General features: G+C 35.6%; 2 long non-coding RNA genes across 4 annotated transcripts; both read left to right on the top strand.

Moving 5' to 3' along the window:
- Nucleotides 1-209: 209 nt before the first annotated feature.
- On the top strand, nt 210-7507 carry LOC139196687 (uncharacterized). 3 transcript variants are annotated; one of them, XR_011581785.1, is made up of 4 exons: nt 210-735; nt 1165-1279; nt 1355-1413; nt 7261-7507. It is a non-coding gene; the product is annotated as an uncharacterized lncRNA (long non-coding RNA). The 3 variants fall into 3 exon arrangements; XR_011581784.1 differs by lacking the exon at nt 1165-1279 and having other exon boundaries at nt 213-735; nt 7261-7506; XR_011581783.1 differs by lacking the exons at nt 1165-1279; nt 7261-7507 and adding an exon at nt 2970-3439 and having other exon boundaries at nt 213-735.
- A 9957-nt stretch (nt 7508-17464) lies between these two features.
- LOC139196709 (uncharacterized) lies at nt 17465-20821 on the top strand. Its single transcript, XR_011581809.1, has 3 exons — nt 17465-17653; nt 19335-19386; nt 20537-20821. It is a non-coding gene; the product is annotated as an uncharacterized lncRNA (long non-coding RNA).
- Nucleotides 20822-21066: the final 245 nt, after the last annotated feature.

Consider the following 21066-nt stretch of genomic DNA (forward strand, 5'->3'; position numbering starts at 1 on the left):
TTTTTATTAATTTTAAAAGCGTGAATTTACGAAAATGCCCTAGAGGTAAAGATTTTGACTACTGTTTGATCATCATCTAGAGAGACATATGACTTATTCTTTTAGCATATCCTCGTAGTACTCGATGCAAACGGATAGGCGAAAGCCGTTTGCAAGTCTGGATTATAACGGTATAGTTATGAACGTTTGAAGTTGGTTATTAAAAGTTAGTTAAAAGATTAAGAATGACCAATTAGATGAAAAAGAAGAAAAGGGCAACAGCCCAATTAGAAATAAGAAAGAAGAAAAAAAAGAAAAGGGGAAAAGCTGGAGCTTTTCCCGTGGGTTTTCCGTCCGTACACCTCCACGACCACCCATCTTCCAATGCCGATTCCTGCCAACTCCAATGGAGTTTTTTGACACCACCACCACCATCTTGAAGCTCTCATTCCCCTCTACAAAACCCACCCAAGAACCACCTTGATTAACGATGGTATGTGGCGGTTTGAGGCCATGAAAGTCAACGAAAATCAACAATGCTCCGACCACCCTTTTCAATTTTCCGGCGAATTGGCAAAGCGATGGCCAACACCACCACTTGGTCTTTGTAGCCCATCATCCCAGGAGAAAAATCCAACCAACCTTGACCCCGTTGGACCACCGTAGACAACGAATCGACATCGGGAAGTTTTAGGCACCCACCGGCTTCATGGGAAAAAGTGACCATCTTCCGTCCACTTTTTGACTTTGTGGCAGGTATGAAAGTTGTTCCTCTCTTTGAGATCTTCATTCCTGTAAATTTTGGTAATTTTTGGAAATAGTTGAATTTTCTGGTGAGTCGGGGTGGCCGACCGCCACCTGCGTCGGCGCATGCGGCGACGCACGTCCAGTGGGCCTCCAATGCTATTTTTATTCTATGTTAAATGTCTTGAATTCAGTTTTTATATTTGAATGTCGTAGGTTGATCGTTGGGACCTAAATTCTCTACGATACGTTAATTGGTCATTGTATGAATCGATGATCCGACTGTTTGATCATCACCAAACTTTAATATATTTTAGTACGTAATATTTGAGGACCATAGGAACTTACGGATCAAAAATTTGATATACGGATCTTCCCAAATTGAATTTGTAAGTTCATGAAATAAAAGGTTAACCGCCACTTAGTTTTGGCAATTGGCAGAGATCCGACCGTTGGATCGTAATGGGACTTTAAGATGTTGTTCTAGAGGTATAATGTGTATCTTTGGAAGCAACGGATCTGAAATCTGTGATGCAGATCTTCCAAATTGAAATACGTAAGGATGTGTTTTATGTAAATTGTGTATTTTATCGGTATGAACTCTGATATGTGATTTGATAATTGGTCATAGGCGACGATGGCTCATGATGTCTCTACATGTGTGCTAGGGAGTCGTGGCACGAACCTAAGGTGAGTGGGTCTTTTCCTTTCTACTGTATATTTTATATATATATATATATATATATATATATATTATTCACAATTCCATAAATGTTTATAAATTGATTATTGTTTATGATTACTGTGAATGCTTTGAAATACTATTGCAAACTACAAATGGCTTGATCCCGGTTTTGGGTACGTAGGTAGTTTAACGAGACGTTAGATGCAGCCATATAATAAATGAGAATGAATAATCGAGACAATAGCCTAGTTTGGGAATGGGACATTACAGTTTATGCATTCAAGACCATTTGTTTATATGTTTATATATCTGGAAATATTATGATATGTTGAATTTAGACTTACATCCTGGTATTTCCATCTATATATTCCTTGCACATAATTATTGTGAACGCTCTGAAGTGCAAAGGTGAACGCAGGACACATAGGTAAGTTCAAGTAAGCATACGGTATTAGTTGAATTGATGGGGTTATGGTATGACTACATTTATGTTTTTAAGCATCTCCGACACTGTCATGTAGGTTGCAATAGTAGGCAACTCCGGCATTGTCGTACAGGTTGCTTATGAATCGTACATGTTGTATTAGATGCATTTAAAGCTCATAAACCTGCACCCCGATGTTAGTGTTTCCACCCGTGGCCAGGGCACAGTCCTTCACGTAATGTTCACATCCCACACCATACGCTCACCTTGAATTCAAGGTAAGTGCACAGGCCTGTCGTACAGACCACTATAGGTGGTTCCGACTCGTAGGTGACTCTTAACGTGATCGTAGCACTTGAGCGTATTCATTTACACCCAGTCATGTCGTACAGACCACTACAGTGGTTCCAACTCGTGTGCAGGCGTAATGCCGTATAGGTCACTATAGGTGACTCTGACTAGATTGATTGATGAGATATGAATATGTCGTATAGGTCACTATAGGTGACTCCGGCTAGATTGATTGATGAGATATGAATATGTCGTACAGGTCACTAGAGGTGACTTCCGACTTATGAGCTAGCATTGATTGATGATATATGATTATAGTCGTACAAGTCACTAGAGGTGACTCCGACTTATGAGCTAGCATTGATTGATGAGATATGATTATAGTCGTACAGGTTACTAGAGGTGACTCTGACTTATGAGCTAGTATATGTGATGAGATATGAGACGAGCTAGCATATGTGATGAAATATGTTATGAGCTAGCATATGTGATGAAATATGTGATGAACTAGCATATGTGATACGATATGTGATGAGCTAGCATATTGATGAAATATAGGTAAGTCGTACAGGTCACTATAGGTGACTCCGACTTATAAGTTAACATCGATTGATGAGATATGGGTACCGTCGTACAAGTCACCATAGGTGACTCCAACTTGTGTACTAGTATGGGTTGTTAATCACATGATTATTGATATTGCTGATGAGATGTTGTGTTGTGGTATATTTATGATTTTTCTGGAAACTATACAGGTGTTGTATCGAGGGTTTATAATGTTTTATATGGTTCTACTAAACTTTTATCTCCAGGGCCACTCACCCTTGTTTTGTTTTCACCCTCCAGGTTTTATTACCTAAGCTTTCTTATCATTGAATATTTGTGGCAATTCTTAGTATTGAAGATTCTTTCGAGGGTACGATTCTTAATCCCTTCTACTGTACTTACTTATGCTCTAACGTCGCGTGTGAAGTGGGTTCCTTCCCGCTCACCAGCGCACTCTAGTATTTAGGCACTCTTAGGTTTAAATTTATTCACATTTTTCCACATCTTCATACTTTATGGCTTCGTCACCCTTCAGGTGTCGGCCAGCACAGCTCGATTCGGAGTCCTAGTGGACACCCCAGGTCGGGGTGTGTCACATCCTCTAATAGATCAAGTTTTCAAAAAACAAAATCTGAAAAAACAAAATTTGATAAGAACAATGAAGCGTAAATGTAAACAACAATCAACGGTTAAATTTTGATCTATGATTTATATGATTATAGTGGTGAATTTCAAGTTAAGCTCTTCATGAAAATTGTAAAGCTTGTCATTACGAGCGTTTATATATTTTTTTTCTATATTTTTTTTACACTTCTACATTAATTAAAAAACTATTAAAGATTTTAGGTGAGTGAAAATATACTTAAAAGAAAATTGTGTTTTTATGTTTTGGATGTGACAATATGGTAAGTATATACTTATTTAGTATTATATTTTTCATTTGATTATTTATTAGTTTAAAATATATTTTCCTTAACGGGTGACGGGTCGGGTCATATTACCTGTTAATATTATTGGGTCAATTTCGGGTCGGGTCATTTTACCCGTTTATTTTAACGGATGTTACACGACACGACCAGTTAAGATACCGGGTATGACACGAAAGCAACACGAACACGGAAAACACGACACGAATGCCAAGTCAATACGGTCTAGTAGTATTTCTCTTCACTTATAAGTAAGAGGTCTTAGGTTCGATTCTCACTAAAGGCGAGTTTGAACCACATACTTGCTAGCCCAGTTGTCAAGCTAAGCATATCCCCTCCCGCTTAGTGTAGATAATATTATTTATTAAAAAAAATAAAAATAAAAATAAAATAGAAAGAGAGAACACTGCTATAGTTCCTACCAATGTTTCTCATGAAAAGCATGATATGTATCATTTTGGCGCTTAAATGTAAAATATATTTAGAAAAAACAAAACATGGATATTCCATGACCTTGGCGTTAATCTACCGCCCTTCTCATGATCGGAGAGGATCTTATCTGTCAAAGATTCCAAATTTACTGAGTATCTTACTTGCTAATGATACTAAATTGCTGAGTCGGCACCGGAGACAAAATCAAAGTGATACTACTAGAATCATTAACATTAAATAATCCTTAAACGATGAAAATAAATAGATGTCTCTGTTGGGATGTGTGTACCACTGAGTCTTTTATATTTTCAGGGTTCAACATCTAAAGGTCAACAATATTAGTTATAAGCTCCTCTGGCAAAGGTTACAATGGAAAACGAAACGCATGCGTAAGCCCCCTTGCATGTTAATAGCTTAGAGGATATAGTTTCACAAACAAAAGATATCTAATCACACTTGATGAGTCAATATTTTATTATATATTTTACCTTAATCTTAGTTATAATTTATTGGTTATTTTGGTAGAATTTTGATACTTTACTTTATATTTTTAACATAGGACATTTGACTTCCTCTAGAGTAAAACGTGACCAAACGGACAAATTTTGGAGTGATTCAAATTTTAGGATGTTCGTGTATTCCTTATCTTGTTCGTGTCAAAATTTGGAATTTTTCTACCAAGCGATTATTTTCTGGTGATTAAATGAAGGAGCAGTGCACTTTGCTGGAAAGTGACGTTTCTGGGCTTAAACTGCATTTTTGGAGCCTAATATGACCTCATATGGGTTCGTGGCCTTTTGGAGAAGTGTTCAGAATAGTCCAAGCTTTAAATCCAGCTATTTTGGGCCAGTTTTGGAGCTAATTTGGGTCCAAAACGTGGCTGTGCAGATTTTTGGGCGAATTTACCAAATTAATTTAGGATTCTGTTTCCTATTTTATTTCAATTTATTAGGTTTCCTAGTTTTATTCTAAGACATTTTAGGGTTTTATTTTGTATTAGTATAAATAAGATATTTAGCCATTAGGTTAAAAAAAAAAAAGAGGGAGAACGCACACTACTTTGGAGGATTCAAGTTTACTTTCAAGGTGTTTTCTATCCATGTTATTAATAATATTTTGTTTTATGATTGGTCGTAACTAGTTTTGTTTGCTAGGGCAAGGCCATGAGCTTTAGCAAGAATATGTAGTTTCTTTTCAATTTACTTATGATATTATGCATGCAAGTTTTGAATTATTAATCACTATGCTTTAAACTATCTAATTGTCTTGATGATTGGCCACCATTAGGGTATTTAGAAAAGTAATTTGATGCAATTTTGGCGAAGGGCTGTCCCTGAAATGGGCACTGGCTTCTTGTGGTTAATATGTGTAACTTCTTAGGATGGACAACACGTTTTAAGAGTTATGTGGTTTTTCAAAAGGTTTTCACAAAACTTAATGAGTCTTGCATGGTCACATTCGATCTGAACGCCACGGACGGGTTGCATATTAGATATACGTTCTATGTTGGAGGTTCCAAGTAGGGCATACTTTAGGAAAACCTAACCTTCAAAATATGCATGTGTAATTCATAAGTAATTGAAAGAACTACGTAGGATTGTTAAGGTGACGGCGGAACCCTAGTGCTCAAATTTTATTTTCAAAACTATTTTCTTTTGTTTTATTTATTTTCCCAATTTATTTAATTGTTTTTAATTAAATTCGTTTTTAATATTTTAGATCATAAAATCATCTTTTTTCTAAACTTTGTTTTCAAATAATTAATTAAGATTTGGTTTTAACATAAATTATTCATTCAATCCCTGTGGAGATCGACCTTGCTTGAGCTGCTATACTACGATAACCTTGTACTCTTGCAAGTATTTTAAAGTGTTTTTATCCCTACTTTTGCAGGTGGTAAAATCCCTATCAAGCTAAGCATATCCCTTCCCCCTTAGTGTAGATAATATTATTTGTTAAAAAAAATAAAAATAAAAATAAAATAAAAAGAGAGAACACTGCTATAGTTCCTACCAATGTTTCTCATGAAAAGCATGATATGTATTATTTTGGCGCTTAAATGTAAAATATATTTAGGAAAAAAAAAACATGGATATTCCATGACCTTGGAGTTAATCTACCGCCCTTCTCATGATCGGATAGGATCTTATCTGTCAAAGATTCCAAATTCACTGAGTATCTTACTTGCTAATGATACTAAATTGCTGAGTCGGCACCGGAGACCAAATCAAAGTGATGCTACTAGAATCATTAACATTAAATAATCCTTAAACGATGAAAAAAAATAGATGTCTCTGTTGGGATGTGTGTACCACTGAGTCTTTTATATTTTCAGGGTTCAACATCTAAAGGTCAACAATATTAGTTATAAGCTCCTCTGGCAAAGGTTACAATGGAAAACGAAACACATGTGAAAGCCCCCTTGTATGTTAATAGCTTAGAGGATATAGTTTCACAAACAAAAGATATCTAATCACACTTCTTAATTATATTTAGCTCAATTTAAGAACTAAAGAGAAAAGTAGAAACAAACGAACGAAAGGGGTTTTTTGGATTGAAAAAAGAAGAAAAAAACAATTGCAGGTTTCTATTTTTGTTTTGAACTGGTTGGAGAACTTGGAGTTGATTATACTTGTAGTATATATATATGGTGTAACCAAGAAATTATATCTTCAAGTTCATAGGTGAGGAACATAAAAATGGCCCTCAAATATGCATCAGTGCACAGAACATGACAAAATTTAACATAAATTCTAACAGATTTGATGGTATGGGGTGGAGTTGAACATTTTGAAAGTTTTGGGGGGTTGGAAAAATTCAAGGTGCAATTTGGAACGAGGTCACATAAGTTCATGTCATGGGATACTGCTAAACTTGTCCCTAAATTTTATTTGAGAGTTGATAACTTTCTTTTTTGTATTTATTTTTCAATTTGGAAAAGCGACTCTTTTAGTGTTAATTTTGTTCTACATTCAAATGATGTTTACCCCTTTTGGCTTTTTTGCACACAATGGTTTACTTGTTTAGACTGTATTCGTGAGATAACTTTTACTACTTTCACATCTTTCGAGAAGAAAATTTTGTTGCAGATAGCTTTGCTAAAATAGGCATGTCTTCTTCCCATTTAATTTGACATCATTCTCCTTTGTCGGTGGCTTGTGCTGCTTTGTATTCGAACTTTGCTAGCTTGCATGTCTTTTGCATTTCAAATTAATGCGTCATCCGCCTTTCAGGTGGCGGATTGCTTAGCCAATTATGGACTTCATCATCCATGTGGTTTATCAGCATTTGGCTTGGCTTGGTTTGGTACTTTGGTTCCAGGTGGATGATGTATTGTTTTGATTTTGTCCTCCCGCTTGTATTTATTTTTTGTCGCTCTTTTTGTTTAATTAAATTTTGAAGATAAGGGATAGTGGGGTCGTTTTATTGGGGAGTTAACTCTTTCTAATCGCTCTTGACAGGAAAGAAGTAGTTTACTTTGTAGTTTTCATTTTTTCTTCTAACCGTTTGTGCAAGTTTGGAGAGTAGGGTTACTATATGGCTCGACTTGCCTAATCTGTTATTTTTATTTAATAAAATCAAATAAAAAAGTTTTAGAGAAAGAAAGTATGCGTGAGAAATGAAAAAAATGAATAGGTGTGGAGAAAGGGTGGTGAGAGATACGTGGGAGAAAATGTGCGTAGAATGCTACACATTTCATTAAATAATTAACAATTTTAGATTTTTATTTTTTTATTTTTTTATTTTTTATTTTTACATTTCATTTGTTCTTCTTCGCTTATCACATTATTTACCACCATCCCGCCATCCATCATTTCTCAACCACTAGCAAAATAAATGAGAACGAACAAAAAACAGAAATTAATGGTGCGCTATTATTAGTTTATTAATCATATCATATTCATAGATTAATACAAAAAAAAGGGAGAAATTAGGTTTCATTCTTGATTTCTTTTTAATTTCTTAGATAAAATGTCTAAGGCTTTTAAAGATTTGATTAAACTACTTTTCTATAATTTTAATTAATTTACTAATTAATTTCAAGTAACACAAATTGTTATTACAATTAATTTATTAATTAAATCGAATATATAACAAACTCCTAAAATCTTAAAAAAAATATTGTTAATTATTTATGTCCCATTAATTTAATATATTTCAAAAGAAAAAATAAAATAATAACTTAATAATAACAAAAAAAAAAAGTTGGATTGTTGGTGCAAAAAAGGCAATGGCACTAGTAGGCAAAACTACTTGCGCGATAAAATTTTGCGCAACAATGCAAAATTCATTGCAGAAGGTTGGGGAACGTTGCATGACGGAGAACTTTGTCGTGCAAAAACGTTTGCACGACGAAAAAAAGATGTTCATCGCTCAAAGCCAGTAAGAAAACCGTGGGTATTTTTTTTTTTTGCGTGAAAATAAAGGCGCAATGAAGCTTTTCCCACGAAACCTTTGCACGACAAAGGCATCGTCGTGCAAAGCTTGTTCAATTTCTAGGACAAAGCGTTCAACACATGGGAAACCGAGGAACATTTATGCGACAAAGGCTTCATTACGCAAGTTACAGTCAGTTTTGAGTCAGAGCGTTCAATGTATGTGAATCAATAGGAATCTACATTGTATTTAGTGCGGGTCTTTGCGCTACAAAGCCTTCGTTGCGCAAAGACCCTAACCTTCCTATAAATATGCGCTTCTGCTCTCCTTATTCTTCACAATTATGTTGTCCATATTCTTCACAATTATGTTCGTGGTAGGATGGAGGACAAAAATAAGGATCAGAGTGTGCCAGCCGCCAACCCGTATGATTTGAGGCAACATTTTGAGTTCGCGCATGCAATCGCTGTAGTCATGGGAAATAATTGTCCTCCTGCGCATTCTTGGAAAGATGTGCATGAGAATGTGAAGAAGGCGGTGATGGATGAATTATTAGTAAGTATAATGTTGATGGTTCAATAATTAATTTTGTGATTTTTTTTTGTTTTTGCATATATGTGTAACAGTGTAAGTATACTCTTGATGATGATACAAATGAAGAGTTGATGAAGTTGATGGAGGCGGGCGTTGGAGGGAGGTTACAACCAGTGCCGTTATGACGTTGAGCGGAATGGAGCACCATCGAAATAGTAGTTTTAAATTTATGTTTTTGAGTACAATATTTAAATTTAAGGTTTTTTATAAGTTATGTGTTTGACTTAATTATACTTTAATTCCTGTTTAATTTTTAAATAATTGAATGAAATATAATATCAATTTATTTAAGGTCTTAATTTTTTTTAGAATAAATATTATAACTAAAAATTTGTTTGTAATTATGAAGTTTACTAAACATAGACTATGTTTATGTAAACTTCATAATTACAAACTAAATTAGAGTCGTCGCGACAAGGTTTACGCAACAACGCCTGTTGTTATGCAAAACCTTGCGTAACAGAACCTTCATCAAGCAAATCGCGTTCAATTTTAGGTCAGGTTATTTGGTGCAAGAGAATAAGAGAAATCAAAACTGTATTTAGTGCAGATGTTTGCGCAACAAAGTCTTCATTGCACAAAATCCCTAACATTGCTATAAATATGCACTTCTACTATCTTTATTTTTCACAACTCGTTTCGGAAACGCTTCTGTACAATTCATCTACAAATTATAATCAGTTCTTTCTTTGATTGTTGGTACGATGGCCGACAGTGGTGTGCGTTCATCAAAGACAACGGATGGCGAAGGTTCTGGAAAAGATTTGCGTTGTATATTTTGTAGTTTTTATAAATTTTTTATTTACCTTAAGTATTATGAAAATATATTTTGTGGATAGACAAGAAGAAATTTGCTGCGATACGGGTTTGACACACTTATGGTCGCAGCCGTTACCGAATCACAGCTGACGAAGTAATAGGGGTTGTGAAGTCAGAACAGCGCGCTAGGTTGTGGTCCGACATTGGAGCATTGATGAATACCAAATGTGTTGCGGATTGGGAGTCTTGAAAAGCCACCCCGAGGAGCTAAAGATGCACAAAATTGATGAGTTAGCCGTATCTGTTAATTTTATTAGTTAAATAATAATGTGTTTTAAATATAATAAAATAGCGAGCTTTTTATTTATTAATTTTTGCATGATAGCCTAATTGGGACATTAACAAAAAATGACCCAAATCTGACGAAGGCTGTCGACAACACGTTCAAGTCGCATTTCCGGGAGTAGAAGTTCGATAATCAAACGCGCGACAGAACTATAGCAAGAACCACAACTACCGGGGGATGAGTAGAATAGGGTTTTTTATTGTAATTTAATAATTAGATTTGAATTTTAAGTTTTTTTAGTATGAAGAGTTTAATTAAATATGTACTTAATGTTTACTATTAATAAAATTAATGCATTTTAATAAATATGTATATTAATTAATTTGTACAAGTGGTATAACCAAATAAGTTCTTGATTTATTAAGTATTTAGGTAGTTTGAAAAAATGTGAAGTGTGAATAAAAAAATTAATTTTATTTTGAAAAAAAAAATTTATTTAAAAAAAAACAAAAAGTAATGCAAAACCATAGTTTGTTGCACAGTGTGTTATAAAAACGCGGCAAGGCGTAGTTGGATGGCGCCAAAAATTTGAAGCACAAAGTCTTTCACTTTATTGAACTTAACCAAAATGCAGGAAGGCAAAAGCTGCAAAAATTTGCATTGCAGCAGCTGCCTTCCCTTGGAAATATTTCATCTGGCCGTCGGGATTGTCATTAGTCTCGAAGGTATAATTTTCCTTAACTAACTTATTTAATTTTCATTTATTTAAATTGTGTTGTATGTAGTTTATATGTGTTGTGAGTTTATGTATTTGTATGCAAACAATGGTTTGCAATGTTCATATAAGCTTAGTTTCTCGTTTGAGAATTAGTTGGAAATCGCAAATGGATGTGAAAGCATGACTGCGGTCCAATTAATTCTTGAATTGTCCCAAAATTTTGGACAATTTGAGAATGCATAGTTACATGTTGTAATGAGCGGTTCACGCATTGGAGTTTGAACATGGGAAATGTGGTAGCATCTCTTTGTGTTCTTCGGGTGCATCGTAGTTTTTGTATGTACGTCGTGCACTTGAAAAACTTCACGGAGATGCTACCAAAACTTTCCCACGCTCGAACTCTAATGTGTTGGAATCGTAAATTACAACACATAAATGTGCATTCTTGAATGAGATATGACCCATACCATAGGCATAAGGTGGCATGTTATAATTGAAGTTGTTGTAACCCTTGTACATTTTTTTTGTTTGCAGGTGAAATGGACAAACAGTGGAAACATAATCCTAATAGATGTGCTGATGCTTATTTGGATGGAATAAAGCAGTTCATCAATTTTGCAATTGCAAACAACTGCAATTCAACTCAAAATCGGTGTCCTTGTAGAAAGTGTAACAACTTAGTGATTGAATATTTTGAAACTATTCAATACCATTTAGTCAAAAATGGGATAATGGAAACCTATACTACGTGGAATCATCATGGAGAACAAATAAAATATGCTACATCTTTCCATATTAACCAAGTAGAGGATACAATTGAATCTGTTGTGGAGCCAAATGACCAAATTATGAACATTATAAATGATACTTTTCCAACCGCTAGTTCAAATACGAATGTGGAAGTAGAAGATGACGTCTCTCCCACCATAGATAGTGAAGCATTCGAAAAATATGAAAAACTATTAAAAAGTGCCAAGCAAGAATCATACCCCGGTTGCGAAGGATTTTCGGTGCTCACGGCCCATTGTTGAGTTGATGCATGGCAAAATAAAGTTTCATATGTCGAACTAGTGTTTTGATTACTTTTCAAGGGTTTTCAAGAGGATGCTTCGAAAGGACAATTGTCTTCCTAAAGATCATAAAAGTGCAAAGAAGGTGTTCAGTGGTCTTGGATTGGGATATGAAAAAATTCACGCGTGTAAAAATAATTGCATTTTGTTCTACAAAGAGAATAAAGCATTAGATAAATGCCCTGTATACAATGAATCGCAGTTTAAAATGACGTCTCAGAATATAAGAACAATGATTCCACAAAAAGTTATGCATTATCTCCCATTAAAACTCAGGGTGCAACAATTGTATATCTTGACGCACACTGCAAGCGACATGAGGTGTCATAAGGACAGACGAGTGGATGACGATGTTATGAGACATCCTGCACATGGAGAGGCTTGGAAAGAGTTTGATCGGATGTACCCTGAATTTGCACGTGAGCCCCGGAAAGTTAGATTGGGACTTGCGACAGATGGGTTTAATCTGTTCGGGGTTCTAAACCAAAACCACAACACTTGACCAATCTTTGCAATTCCGTAGAATTTGCCACCATGGAAGTGCATGAAAAAAGAATATATGATGATGACATTGTTGATAACTGAAGATCCAGGCAAGTCTATTGATGTGTATTTACAACCGTTGGTCGATGAACTAAAAGAATTATGGGAAAATGGTGTTCCCACGTATGATAAATCTACCAGGAAGATGTTCACTTTGATAGCAGCTGTGATGTGGACTATAAACGATTTTCCTGCGTACGCTATGATGTCTGGGTGGAGCATTGAGGAGCCCGGTTTGCAAAGAGGACACAACGTCTAGTTGCCATGCGGGAAAAGTTTGTTACCTATGGCATCGTAGATGGTTGCCGTGGGACCACGAGTGGCGTCAAAATGAGACATCTTTCTTCAATGGTACAGAGCTTCGGCCAATACCCAGAGAATGGTTCGGTGATGAAATTTTGGCTCAGGTGAATTGGTTGGATTTTGCTCCATTGGGCAAATCCGTAAATAGGACAAGACCAGACGTACATCTAAACTGGACACACAAGACGATGTTGTTCGAGCTCCAGTATTGGTCCAAATTAAAATTGAGACACAACATCGATGTAATACATGTTGAGAAAAATATGTTTGATACATTGGTCAGAACTATACTAGACATTGACGGAAAAACAAAGGACACAATAAAAGCTCGGATCGATCTGGAAAAAATGGGCATTAGGCCAGGTTTATGGATGACAAGGGACGGAGATATAGCCAGAAAAAAGCTCGCATTATTTTCAGTGAAACCAAACAAAGAGGAAAGAGTTTTTGCAGTTTCTATCTTCTGTAAAGTTTCCAGATGGGTATGTTTCAATCATCAGCTGTTGCGTAAACGTGGATGGAGGCAAATTTTACGGCCTCAAGAGTCATGATTGTCATGTCATACTTCAACAGCTTCTCCTAGTAGGAATTCGACACCTCTTGCTTGAAGACGTGGTCAAGCCGATTATGTTGTTGGCGATATATTTTTCTCAATTAATTGCAAGATCTTTGCGCAAGTCTGATGTCAAACAGTTGTGCAACAATATTATTGAAGTGCTATGCAAGTTTGAACAAATATTTCCTCCAACTTTTTTCACAACCATTATCCACGTGATGGGATGAGGCACTTCTAGTCAGACCCGTCAACTATCAATAAATGTATCCGATAGAAAGGTATTTAATCACCATAAATACTTTAGTTCGTGATGTATGTACAATTTGACTAATTTTATACGATAATTTGTTTATTGATGCAGACTACTGGGCGAATTAAAAAAGAGTGAACAAAACAAGGCAAAGCCCAAAGGATTAATTGTGGAGGCATGGGTCGGATTTGAGTCGCTTACATTTTGTGCAATGTACCTACAAGACATTGAGACTACGTTCAATTGACAGCAACACAATAATGATGGTGGTGTGAGAAGTGAAAACGTTTTTGTTTTTGCCCAAATTGCACGACCCTTTGGCGAACCAATCAAAGGGGAGTTGTTTGACAAAATGGACATGGAGGTATCACGTTGGTTTGTACTTAACAAATGTGATGAGACAATTACCTACCTAGATGAGCATGAAGAGTTGATGACTCGGGAACATTCTTCACATTTATATGCCAAAAAGCATGGTGAATTGTTTCCTCGATGGTTTCGTGAAAATGTAAATTGTTTGCGTTTTGGGTTATTTGTATAATTGTAAATGTTAAACTAACACGACAACTTTTTCTCATTTATTTAGGTGAAGAAATTGAAGGAAATGAATTCGCCCGCATACACTGAAGAATTGTATAACTTGGCAATTGGGCCCCTAAACGCAGAATTGTACCTCGGTTGTCATGTAAATGGCATCAAGTTTTTTTGCAGCTGAGCATGATGACAAGCTTTGTATGCAATATAGTGGGGTACATGTCTCGAGTGCATGTGACATTGCAGACATTGATTTCTATGGAAAACTGACAAGTGTTATGTAATTGCTTTACAAATACCGGTGTCAAGTTATCATGTTTAAGTGTTGCTGGTTTGATACAAACCCACGTCGGGTTGGAGGTGTTAAGTGAGACAATGGTTTGTTATCGATCAACACTAATAGATGTTGGTATAACGACGACCCCTACATTTTGGCAACGATAGATAGACAAATTTTCTATATAGATGACCCTAACGATGGGAGGGGATGGAAAATAGTTCAGAAGATTGAGCAGAGAGGGTTGTATGATATTCCGAACAGAGATCCTGCTGCCGATGACGATTATGGTGACGTTGCTGACCAACAGTTAAAGACTTCAACGACATTTGGTGCATATACACTACGACATATGACTATTGTACAAGAATCGTATCAGGTAGTCGGAGGTCCTGAAATCGAAATATCGATCCACTCCATTATGATTGACCTCGGGCATCTACCGCGATACAATGCACCAGAGCGTGCAAATGATGATGTTGACGTGCCTACAAACAAGGAGGAATAGGAGTCTGAATCTAACAATAGTGATGATATTTATTCTAGTTCAGACGAGGTTTAATGAAACATTGTAATGTAAATGTTATGATATGTATTGAATGGTATTTATTTTGTACACAAAGAAAAGTTTCATTTACAATTTGTAACAAAATTAATTTTTAAAAAAATATTTAATTATTTAAACCAAACAATAAATTAAATTTACATATATGCACGACGACGTTTTATAAATGTTTGTCGCGCAAATATTTAAAAATTTGATTTAAAAAAAAAAAAACCGGTGGTGCAACAAAAGTTTAAACACCCTCGTCGCGCAAACATTTATAAATTTGATTTTTTTTGCCAAAATTGGGCGCGTTTTTACTTCGGTGCCTTAACTCTCTCTCTCCCTTTATCTCAAACTCACATGATAGGAGCATATTTATGCGACTTAGTTGGCTTGTTCTTGTGCATTTATGTCGTGTTTCCTTAGTTATTTTAATGTTTAAAGTCATTTTGGTGTGTTTTCAAATTTTATGGACAAAGTAGGCAAGAAGATGCATTTTGGAGCATTTTGGAGCAAAATGGAGCTTGGAATGCATGTCACATATTTGGGCCAAAGTGGATGGACGAATTTGAGAACTAAAGAGGCCAAGAATGTGAAGAATTATGGTCCAAAAGATGAAGAACTCAGCCCAAAAATTTGTCACCCCAACTTGCCTTCATTGCCATGCAAAACAACATAGAATTCCCTTTGGATTCTCATGCCATGCTTGATCACTCTTGTCCCCTACATAATTTCTGATTTCATGCTTCAATTCATTTAATTATTACACTTAATTGCTTGATACCTCTTGTTCCCTTCACCCACAAAATTTTATACAACTTTCACAACCATAACATGCACCAATTGATGCTCCATCATTCACATTTGGAATCCCATGCCTTGTGTACCACATGTTGCTGCACCTTTGACCCATTTATTGACACATTTTCACCTCCCTTTCCATCTCTATGCAATGTACACAATCATTCATGCCCCCTAGCTACAAGACCACTCCATTTTACCCTTCACACTTTGCATCATCACTTCATTTTCACCCTTGGACCATTGCACACCACATACACTCTTTGCCGTGCATTCTCCCTAGCCTAACCTGATTCTCTAAGGTTTTTGGGGCCTATATATACATGTTTACACCCCTTGGCAAAGGGTTGACACTCTCATATTCACCATTCATCACATAAATTCGTCCATACTCACCCTAGGTAGCAAAACACCCCAAAAACACCATTCTAGTGCCTAGAAAACATAACAGCCACTCCACCTTCTTCCACCCTCTTTGCCTAGTTCTCCACCACCCTCCAACCCTCAAACACTCCTCCACACTTACCCTAAACCTTTCCATACCATTCCCCATTCATTCTACATCATAAAACTATCCAAAAATCCGTCCACAAAGCAATATGCCGCAAGCAAGCAAAGGAGAATTCTTGGATGCACTTGCTACCCAAGTTGGAGCATTTTAGGTGTTTTCTTTCCTTTGATTTTAATGTCTAATTTTATGTATCTTTGTTTTGTGAGTATGAGGAACTAAACCCCTCTTAGTTAGGGGGTGATTCGAAACCATGTTCATACTTGCAATATGATTTGATTACATCCAATTGTGATTCATAAGTTGTGAATTCAATTTACTTATCCGATCGTATAAAAAATGATTTGTGTATGTTGGTTGAGAGTGCACGCTTAATTTTCATGCATGAATTTAATGCTAGAATATAAGGGAGTTTCACCTAATCGTTATGAACTTATATTCACAAGTAGTGAAGGTTGCTAGTCACAATCACGTTAAGTAAATTCTTGGCATAAGTTTCATGCAAATCATAGTAACGAGTGCCTCGTCAATGCTTATGTTTTTCATAGAACTTAATGATTCTTGCTTGTATCTCTATTATGCAATTCATGTAGGGAATGTTTTGGGTTGTCGTATGCAATCATCCAATCCAATAACTTGTGGAAAAACTGAGGGTTAATTAGTGCAATTCACGGTTAATTGGGGCGTTGAGTATTCATAGCTTATCGAAAAGCAACTGGAAATCGTTTTGTATGCAAGTGTGACATGTGTGGAGAAGAACCTCCTAGCTAACCTTCCATCCATAAGTTTCATTCAAATTCATTTTACAATCTGTTTTGATTCACTTAAATTTGTCTAAGAATTTGTTTACTTTGTTCTTGTCTTAATTTAATTATTTTCGTCCAAAATCATCCCCATCTTATTTCTTTGAGTCATATTAATTAGAACTTGTCTTAGATTATGTTTTTAAGTGTTTTAGTTCATTAGAAAACCAAAATTCGTCCAAGTTTGTGTTAGAGTCCCAAAACTGCCCAGATTGTGTGTTTAAGGTAGTTTTGAGTGTTTAGGGGCTGTTTTGAGTCTTTTGGTTTGTTTTAGTGTTTTAAAGTATAGTGTTGCATTCTTTGAGTCTAGTTAGTGTTTTAAACTTTGTTTTTACGTTTTCAAGTCAGTTTCCAAGTGATTTAGCAATCCCTCCTAATCCCCGGCCTAGAACGATCCCTACTTACATACTTTACTACAATTGATAAAAAGAGGGTTTAATTTTGTGTGTTAACTTATTTTTCACATCATCACACAATCTTTCTCTCGATTTTGTCCGAACTCAAGCTCATCTCTCTCTCTATTCTCTCAAGCTCCTCTCTCCCTCTCTCGCACTCTCTTTATCTCAAGCTCCTCTCTCCCTCTCTTGCACTCTCTCTCTCTCTCTCTCTCTCTCTCTCTCTCTGTTTCTCTATCTCTCTATCTATCACATTCACCAAATTCCGACACCACACCCTATCCCCGCCGCCACAACATTACTAGGTAAGCACCCAGTCTCCCTTAATTCATCTCCTTCAATTCCATAATTTATAAGTGCAATTTTCTCAATTTTTCTGTTGAATTGTTCTAATTACAACATTTAGGGATTTAGGGTTGGAATTGGGAACCTGGGTTAGGGATTCCAATGATGATTTAATTAACTTTCTAAGCTTAGCTAATTAGATAGGGTTTCATCACTTGGTTTCAACAAAAAGGGGTTTCATCACTCCGTTTCAATAAAAATAGGTTTTCATCTAAATTTCTTTCTTCTAATTAATTTGTGTGATTAAAATCTGGATTTGGTGCTAATTAGTTAACATATATACTGATTAAGACCATATTAACTTTTTCTGACATTTTGCTCACTTAGATATAACATTTGCCCTGAAAACCCAAAACTGGAATGCTGTTTCTTTCAACTGGAATTGCATTTTAGGGCAGTTTTTCTATTTCGAGTAAAAATAGAAAAATGGAGAAAACCAATATAAGAGGGAAAGCTTATGATGGAATTGGGTTGGAATTGAGAATCCTGGGTTAGGGATTTAGGGTTGGAATTGGGTTGGAATTGGGAATCCTGGTTGTAGTTTCAAGGATTTTTTAGGTGTTTGCTATCCTCATATAAAGCCTTACCATCTGCATACACTTTGGATTACTAAGTGTTTATGATGTAGGACAATGTAAGGTGGGTGTTGCCGATAATTATGGTGGACTAAGTAATAGATATGATTTAAAGCAAGAAAGTTTAGGGTCAATGTGATTTTAAAGAAATTGGAAAAATAGAAAATAATAGGAAGGTTAAAGAGAGAAGAAAGTAAAGGACGAGGTGTAGCTAGCCTTTAACATGACATACTTTTTCATTAAGCCATATTGATTTTGCTTTATAAGGAACAGCCTTAGTTATAGGGAAATAGAATTCTCAATGGCTGATACAAATTTTAAATCGCTAATTAAAATCCTAAAAGGCTCATCGGAAAGTAAACAAAATAAGTAAGAGGGAGGTTAACGAGTTTTCTCATCAGTGTGCTGTGCATTAGTAATGTTGTGATTCTTCCTTGTTTTCCTGATAAAGAATTTGCGCTAGTTGCCCTTCCTCTCTTGCCTTGATATTCCTTTCCTTCTCGCCTTTCGTCCTTATAAGATTATTTCACTAAAGTTCACATTCTTGCTTGGTTGGTTTCATGAAAAACTTAAAACCTTGGATTTGTTTAAAAAAAAGAAAGTCCTACACTTCATTCTTTCTTCATTGGTGTATACAATACAACTCAAATGGTGAATATTTGAATGACATCTTACATTTTTTTCCATCGCGACTCAAATTTGGTGCATTGTGCTTCATTCCTTTGGGTGGACAGGGTGATTCCAAGAAACTTTTACTCTTTGCTCTGTAATTTCTTTTTGATTAATGGTTTTAACAAGATATTGATCACCTAGTGAAATTGTGCTTTTTTGGCTTTTCTTTTTGGTGGTTTGGTGGAGTATAAATAGGGAAACTTTAAGAATAAAGAAGACATTGTGGCTTCACCTTAGGACAATCATTTTTTTATTCCTTGTGGGCTTCTAGGTCTAAAACATTGAATGATATTACCCTTAGTGTGATTCTTGTAGACTGTTCTTCTCAATCTTTCTGTTGAATTGTTCTACAATGTTCTTCTCTTTGATGCTTGTCTTGTATTTGTATTTGTAGCCATCTAGGAACTTTTCTACCGTGCAAAGGGAAGAAGGAAGTGAAGGTTCAGGTAATTCATGGTTTTGATTTAAAAGCAAAAAATTTCTTGGCTTATTATTGTACACAAGCATCAAATACTGAACTAAATCTGGGTTGATTGTAGCTATCATTACTCTCTGTTCTCATGCTTGACTGAAACTGGATTGGTGCTTTTGAATTTTGCATTCGACTTAATCATATCTTGCATGTTTTACTGTGTTGACGGAATTCATAGTATTGTCTATATCTTTCACAACGTAAGATATTTTGTGGTATGCATAATTAAAAAAACTATTAGGATGTCACATAGTTTTGTCTATACTAAAAGTGGACTCGCTAGTTCTTGTTTCTTTGACAAAATAATTAAGTGGCTTACTTATTTCCTTTTTCCTAAGAAGGTTAACAAAAATGTGGAGTTCATTTGGATGTCAATCAAACAAATAATAGTATATGTTTTCACAATTCATAAACAAATAGGAATGATCAAGGAGTAAAACTGCAGAGCTGATGAGAATTGGTAGTTTTTTTTATTGAACTTGCTCTTTTTCACTAAGTGATCTGAAATAGCCCTTAGTTTTTTCTTGGTACTTTTATACGATAATTTTATACCATATAATTCTATTTTTTTACCAATCAATGCATAAAAATGTTGTATGCCCAAAAGTGTTTGAAGATTATTGATTTGATAATATGTTGGTTTTAACTTTGTCATGGCATGCATTTGATAATTAGATTGAAATAATTTCATCATGTCATTTTAAGAATGTTTTTGCTTGAAGTTTTGTAACTGTCTTCCATTCATAATTTGTACAAGTTTTGTAACTTAGAAATGTATTTGGAACTTTGTTTACGATTTTATTTATTTCTTTCCTATTTCATCGTTAAGACCTTCTGGGGTTTTCCATGACAAACATGAGTTTTCTCTCAATTATTCTTAGTGGCTTATAGGGTTTGCTAATGGATTCTACCTTGAGGTTATCGTTCGATTTCCCTTCAATATATTTGTTGCATCATATATGTCATTGTAGATGGGTCAATTTGTTTGTTTGTTTTTGTGAATAAACTTGTTCCTTGCAATACTCTTTTTTATTCCTATCTCAGGTTCTCATTCACCTTATATATGTGAAATGCAATGCATATAATAAGATGATATCTAAACAGATTCATGATTGTTTTTGTAGATGTTAAACTTAATATCAAACCAGCGGGCAGCTAGTAGGGGCAGTTAGACACCTTCTCCATTAGGTAATGCTGCTACCACCTCCACACCTGATATAGGCATGACGGGTGTCCCTCTAGTTATGCCTTTGGGGCCAACGGTGTCTACGGCTCCTGCGTCATTGACTTCTTCGGTGACGCATCTTGTCCTAAGCGCCTAATGAACTCATCGACGGCCCCGGAGTTCTGAGGAGGCTCTGCCGTCTAGTGAGGCTTCCTCTGTCCATGGAGAGGGGTCCCACACAGGTAAGCTTGCTTTGTCCATTGATAAGCTTGCTTCTAGTTTCATGATGGTCAAACCAACATTTACATTAGTCTGAAGGCATGCTTGAACCTTCAAAACTGTCACATTCCCATTAATTAGAACGAACTTACCAAGAACTTACATTTGCATGCTTTGACTCTATTGTTGTCAATTAGTGGAACCGCTACTGTAAACGATTAAAGTTGCCACACCTAGCCCAAAACTTGTTGCAAACCGCAGTGTGAAGTC

Source organism: Malus domestica, chromosome 06, assembly GCF_042453785.1.
Source record: "Malus domestica chromosome 06, GDT2T_hap1".
Taxonomy (NCBI): Eukaryota; Viridiplantae; Streptophyta; class Magnoliopsida; order Rosales; family Rosaceae; genus Malus; species Malus domestica.